The sequence below is a fragment of the Castor canadensis genome, chromosome 9 (assembly GCF_047511655.1).
Source record: "Castor canadensis chromosome 9, mCasCan1.hap1v2, whole genome shotgun sequence".
In the NCBI taxonomy this organism is placed as follows: Eukaryota; Metazoa; Chordata; class Mammalia; order Rodentia; family Castoridae; genus Castor; species Castor canadensis.
In genome coordinates, this window is record NC_133394.1 from 119,974,191 (window position 1) to 119,981,195 (window position 7,005).

Consider the following 7,005-nt stretch of genomic DNA (forward strand, 5'->3'; position numbering starts at 1 on the left):
AAGGTGATAATGTGATAGTATACTAATCGGCACACCCCAGTGGAAACAGAACTATACTAATTAGCCAAACATCCCGATTAACAGAGGCCCTTAGGAATACCTTGTGCAGTTTTAATTAAAGTATTGTTTGCAAAAATAGCTGGAGACATGATCATTTTTAAAATGTAAAAATTTAGACTTTCCAAGCATACATAGCAACACACTCTAAAGAAGCTGCTTAATAAGCAACTAAAATAAGTTATGTCTAAGAGTAGGCGTCAATGACTTTCTTTCAAGCAACATATTTATAAAAATAAATTTATGAGTAAAAACATGTCCTACAATTTAGTGTTGATGGTTTTATGCTGCTGATACAAGCAAAACCTTTTAAAATCCAATCCAAGGTGAGTTCATGTCTAAATAATTGATTATATGTAACCAGGTCCTGATAAGCTTCAGTTTGACCTGAGCCAGACACCAGGCTGCTACACTACTAACAGATTGATTGCTAAAGAACGTGCAACCTTCTTCTAATAGATTTGTACTGCTTCATGTATCCTATTTCTGTGCAATTTTTGCTGCCAAAGTAACTGGATTTAGGGTCCAGCTTTCTCTACCCAATCTGCAATAAAGGCTTTACAGATGCTGATCAATATATGATTGAAGACAGCTCAAGTACACTTCTCTGATAGCAGCTGATTGATTCTACATTGTAATGTTCATTCTTTTATATGTATACTTTATAAGATTGTCTGCAATTGGACAAATAGAACTTGATGATGAACAGATAGCAACTTATTTCATGGCTTAAATAATGACAGCTTTAATTATAAAAATAGTTGATAAATATAGCAAATATAAATCACTATGAATGATAATGATTGAGTTAAAAAGCCAATGAATAAGTTTTAAAACTAATGAGATATACCAGCATACTGTGGAATCTGATTATATTCACTACTATGGACTAACCACTCTAAGTTTTAATTTTCTTACTTTTGAAGTACAGATACTATCAATCTCAAATGATAGGTAGGGATTAATAATGAGAAGATCTATGTCAAATTCTTGGCAGCTTATAGTACCCAATAAATGTTAGAAATTATTTGCTCTTGATTTAAGTATAATATTTTAATAATATTGTAAAAATGAATAAGGTAACAAATGTGAGAAGATTATTTTCTCCATCATATCCTTCCAGGAGTCACTTTTCTTTCTATCCTATTGCTTTACATAGAGCAACTATCCATAGTTTCTCTTACTTTCCCAACATAATCTGTAATTAATGAACACTGGCTAAAGGAAAACATCCAAACTGGTTTGCACAAAATCAGCACAGAAGATACCCTCATATGGTGAAATATAGCATTCATGAAATCCCTTTCATAAAGATTTTCTAGACAGTACCTAAGACTGTTTTAGAGTAATGCCAGGTGGAGAAAGAATTTCCCAGATATTCATAAAACACAGTTGGGGGTTGCAGGTTGGCTCAAGTAGTAAAGTGTCTGTCTAGAATGGAATATAGTAAAGTATTAAGTAAAGTGAACTATAGAAGTTTAACACTGGGAAGTAAATAAAAATTATCTGTTCAGGGTTCTTGATTCAGATACCCATAATCATCAGTTGGTTGTGTAGTTTAGTACATCAGAGCAGATAAAATCTAAGACAAATAAGAAAAAGAGGCAGCTTTTGCTCAGCACCACCCAGTTGTTGCACTGTTGTCATACGTTCAGAATTTAAGATAAATGGACACTCACACATGTATGTGTATACTCTCATAGATGTCAACTCACATCATTTTGAGACAGCTGGTCTGTGAATTCTGTACTATTCAGTGAGTCAATTCTCCTCACCCATGAGCGTTGATAATGAGTGACGTTACTGTACAGTAAATATCAATATGTTTACTCATAAAATGTATATACAGTCATAAGTGTTATAAATAAGGGGTAAATTTATTCTATGCTAATCTAATATGGTTTTCTTATATGGCTGCTCTGCAAACATCAACTGCACCTTCAATATTCTTCTTTATCTGTAACACATTCTGTTGTAAGTCATACTATTCCTTTTCCTTCACATAAAGTCTGTTGCTTACACTCATACATTTTAAAACACTAGTCTTTAAGATCAAACAAAAATGTAAGCTTTCTGAGGGGAGAGACCATAAATTGCTTACTAACTATGTTATCCCTTTCTTTTTTGTACAATGCCAGAGGCATTGGAGATGGTGATAAACATTTCTAGAATAAAGGAGAATACAAATTAGCAAATGAGTAAATGATCACTTCAATTAGAATTGACAGCTCCATCCTCCAATAAACTAAAATGTTTCTAATGTTTGTAATATCATTTGTTTTATGTTGTCTGGTTTCACTACCTTTTAGTAAACTCAAGAAAGAGTGGCATGATTGAATCATTTCAAATTTCCTCACTGTGCTTAAAATGTAGAAGGCTTGAAATCACCCTATGTACAATTCTCTGGGCCCTAGAAATCAATTGTGGAATATCAAAAAATTCTCTTCCAAACATATATATTCCTATCTTATTTATCCTCCCAGATTTCAAGAACTTCCTAAGCAGAGGCTATGTTATACTTTGCCTGCCAATTCTCACAACCTTTAACCCATTAACTTCTGCATTATAATCTTTAATAAACTAAAATAAATAAAACTCAGTAAGGAAATGTTGTAGTCTAATTCCACAATACCCATCAATTTGTCAATGGCATTATTATTCTTAACCTCAATATTCGTATCAGATGTTCAAATAATGAAAAGGAAACAAAATGTAAGTACAATAATTTTAAAATGTCTAATTTTCAGTTGAATTTAGTTCAACATCATGTTACCATTGTTTGCTTATATGTAAAACACCATCCTGAGTGCCGAGGAAAAAAATATAAACCAAACAAAGGAAGCATAGAACAGCAATATATGTAATATGAAGAATGTTCCAAGTATAGCTGGAGGCAAAAGGAGTGACTAATTCTACCTAGTGTGACACATGAGTGACTAAGGAGTTTGGTTTTAATGTATCCCCCACACTAACAGTGAGATAAAATAAAATAATAATGTAAATCCCCTAGATTATTGAGAAAATTCATTTCTCTCTACCTAAGAAACAAAATATGAATAGCTATATGTGTAATTTATAAAATTCTTACTTTTTCCTTTCATATTTTCACTGTTGAAATCCTCAATATTTTTTTTTCAAATCAGTTGAGGAAGAAGGGCCAGAAATCTCAGAGGGACTGACTCAGGGTCTCTCACCAGTTGCAGTCAAGCTATTGCTGGGCTACAATCATCTCAAAGCTCCACTGGGGCTGAAATTTGCTTCCATACACACTCCTGTGGTTGTTGGTAGGCTTCTGTTCCTCACCATTGGATTTTCTATAGAACTACTGCTAAGAAGGCAGTTTTCTTCCTCCAGAGTAAGAGATCCCAAAGAAAGAAAAGAGAATGAACTATTGCAGTCAGTTAGAGTGTCTCAAGGCTAGTTAAGGAGAGAAAAGACAGTTCCTTTCTTTTTTTAAGTGCTTTTCATCCTTTAGATATTAGCTCAAAAGTCAGTCTTTCAGAACAGACTTTATGAGAATCTTGTTGCTTCTTCTTTCACCTCAAAACCTTCTGCAATAAATGAGTAAACATTTGACAAAACATATGTAAGTCTTACTTCAAGAAACCAGAGGCTTGACTGTAGACAGAGCATATCTTCTGTGTGTCCCTCACTGGTGTAGATTTGCTGACCTTGACTTTATTCATAATAGAAACTGCCATTCAGATGATTCTGTGGAGAGAAAAGAAAAATTATGATACTCAATTCTCAGTATTTAAACTGTTCTAGAAAATTGAAGATATGATTAACTTTTAGCAGTGGACACTGTAACATGGAAACTCTATTGAATACAAGTTTTAAAATTAAATTTGATATTCTAAAATGCCTCTTCCAATTTCCTCCTGTTTTTGTGACCTCTTAACTTTTTACATAAAAAACAATTCTCTTTTGTTTACCAAGTCAGTTGGTTAGCTGTGAAAATAAGTTTGAGGACATATGTGTTACAACACTAATTTTATATAAAAACTAAATTTGGGTATCAATAATTAATGATTTAAATAAAGTAAAAATGCCTGAACCAGGATTTTCTGAAAGTATTTGTCCCCCTCAGCCTTTTTCTGCATATACAAATCCTAATATACATTCCTATAATGTACATTGATACAAGAAATTTCTTTTAATTATCTTAGAAGTTTACTCATGTTGTATCAGATATGCTGTGCTTGTTAATGGTACCAAACAGTCTGATGAGTGGTAAGAGTAGGCTAATGAACTTTTTTTTTGCCCATAGGATATTTGGAATAATGAGAAGTAAATAAATGCCTCCAATGACGAAAGTCGTGTCCATCTGTCTCTCTGTCTGTCTCTGTGTAACTATATTGAAGAACTGAAGTACTATTTCTGTTGTTTTGAATATCATAAAAGCTCCATATTCAACAATGCCATTCCCTTAAGAAAATGAATTGTCCTGGGATAATCATATTGCTAGAGAACTAGAATTCCAAGTGCTCGCTCCCAGAGAATCAGGCACTTCATGTCTACAGGTAGCTGAGTCCGTCCTTGGACAACTGGGACTGGGAGACTATTTCTTCCTGGGACCACAGGAGGATAATTTGGTGACTGGGTGATCTTAACCCCCTCCTCCTTTGATCACACTATATTTTTAAGCATCATATATTTTAGAAATCTCAATTTCATCAGCTACATGATTCAGTTAGGGAAGATTGAGTAAATAATTCTTACCGTTCTTAATCCTCTTACTCCGTGAGCAGACATGCAGAACAATCCCTGTCTAGACAGAGCTGATGAGTTCTACTATCATTCAAAAGTGATCTTTGAGCCATAAGTTCCAAGAGGTGAAAGAGATAAACATATGTTTTGATTGAGATTAAAGACACCTGTTTATAGCTTCCTGAGTGTGACACTTTAGAGTTATTTATACTTTAAATCTGTTTCTGCCTAAGAAAAATGCATTTATAATTATGCAATGTTTATTAATATATATTGTGCCCTTAAAATTGAGAGATAAATATGTTTCCCATGGATCAGGTTAAGGTAAGCAAAAACTGAATAAACTGTCATTTGTATAACTTCAGGCTGTGATCAGTACTGAGCACTGGGTAAACATAGAGCAGATTCTGATCCTTTCTGAAGGGTCAGGAAAACTTGTTCTTAGGAACTGACTTTTGAGCTAATATCTAAAGGATGAAAAGCACTTAAAAAAAGAAAGAAGGATGATGAGAAAGAAATATGAAGAAAGTGACCCAAACAATGTATGCACACATGAACAAATGAACTAAATAAATAAATAAATGTAAAAAAAAAAAGAAAGAAAGTGAACTAACAATTCAAGAATAAAGTTACTGTCATAAAACTGAAAGTGTGGATGAAGCACAGAAAGAGAAGGAGAGAAGCGCATGCAATGAGAGTGGAGATATATGAACAAGATATGTAAGTCCCTGTAAACATGGTAACCATACAACTTATTGTTCAAAGTATTATACTTCTGAAGAGAAAAGTGAAGCTACTAATGTCTTTATGACATCAGGCATAAATTGAGACTCTCTAAGGCAAATAAGAATTTATGATATTTCTATATATTGCTCATGCTACAGATTTTACTTTCTATTAAGTACAGTGGAAACTTTGAATGAAAAGTAATAAGCAAAGGATATATGATTATACCAGCTCTTCAGAAAAATTTCTCAGATTAAAATAAAAAAGGGAGGATGGAGAAGCCTTGATAGCTTTGGGGGAAACAAAATGATTCAATTATAGGTCAGATATTAGAAATAAAAGAATTGAAGAGAATAAAGTTGATTTTTAGATTTCTAATCTGCCCAAATAACATAGCAGGAGTGTTCAGGTCTGAAGTGGATCATTCTGAGGGTAAATTTGGATACTTTCAATAACTCATAGCTATAAACCACCAGGAGCAGCCTTGTGAGTGAATGAGTTTATTGACTTATATTAAAAGAGAACACATACCATGGAGAGCTGGGGGCCAACTCAGGAAAAGCATATGAAAACTATTTCTATGATTACAGCATCAGGTAGGGATTATGAAGAAAGTGCAAGAAAGCTGAGATTGGTTTTAACTTGGTTGTTGCTTGTCAGAGTGGGTAGTTCTATTAGTGGGTATCTTAATCACTCTCATTTAGAAGTCAGGGAGATGAAGGGAGCAGAGCTAAGTTAGTAAAGAAATAGCAATGATTCATTTTATGAGGATATGGGATATTTAGTCATTTTTGTGATTGGTACAATTTTCTTCTTTTGTCTGTGCTTGGACATAATTACAAAGTGGCCTTGTTTTGTATTGATCCATCATTGTCAGGGAGCATTCTTATCTGATGTTGATGTTCTTTGAAACTCTTCTCAATCTACAGAATAACATAGTCCTGATGTTAGTACCAAGACCACTCACACTAGCATCAGACCTACAGCTGATCATACCAGGTCAGCCCCTGCATGTTGGAAGTATCTTCCTGCTTTCCAAATGTAGGACTGCCTTTGAAATATCCAAGTTGAGGAAGTATTTGGATACAGAAGTCTAGGATTTAATAAAGAGAACTTGATTAAGAAAAAATAGCTGTGTCTATGTTTTAACACCCATCATGTAGCTTTAATGTAATGATAATAGTGACATCAACATGATTTATGTGTATTAATTTAACCTCATAATAACTTTAAGAGCTTGCTATTATTATTTCATCTAATAGTAAAGAAAATTAAGATAGAAAGTCTAAGAAAATTTGCCAAGTTTACTTAGCTAATGAGTGACAGTGCTGAAATTTTAAGTAAGTCATCCTTATTCCAGAGTTATTCTTTTAACCACATTTCCATAGTATGGCATATATATGACATTAGTTATAAAAATAGACTAATTTTTCAATAAAAAGAAGTCTGAGTCCTGTCTCTTAAATTTTTAAATTATATAAACTTCCAAAGGGTCACTTAATCTTTGTGAAT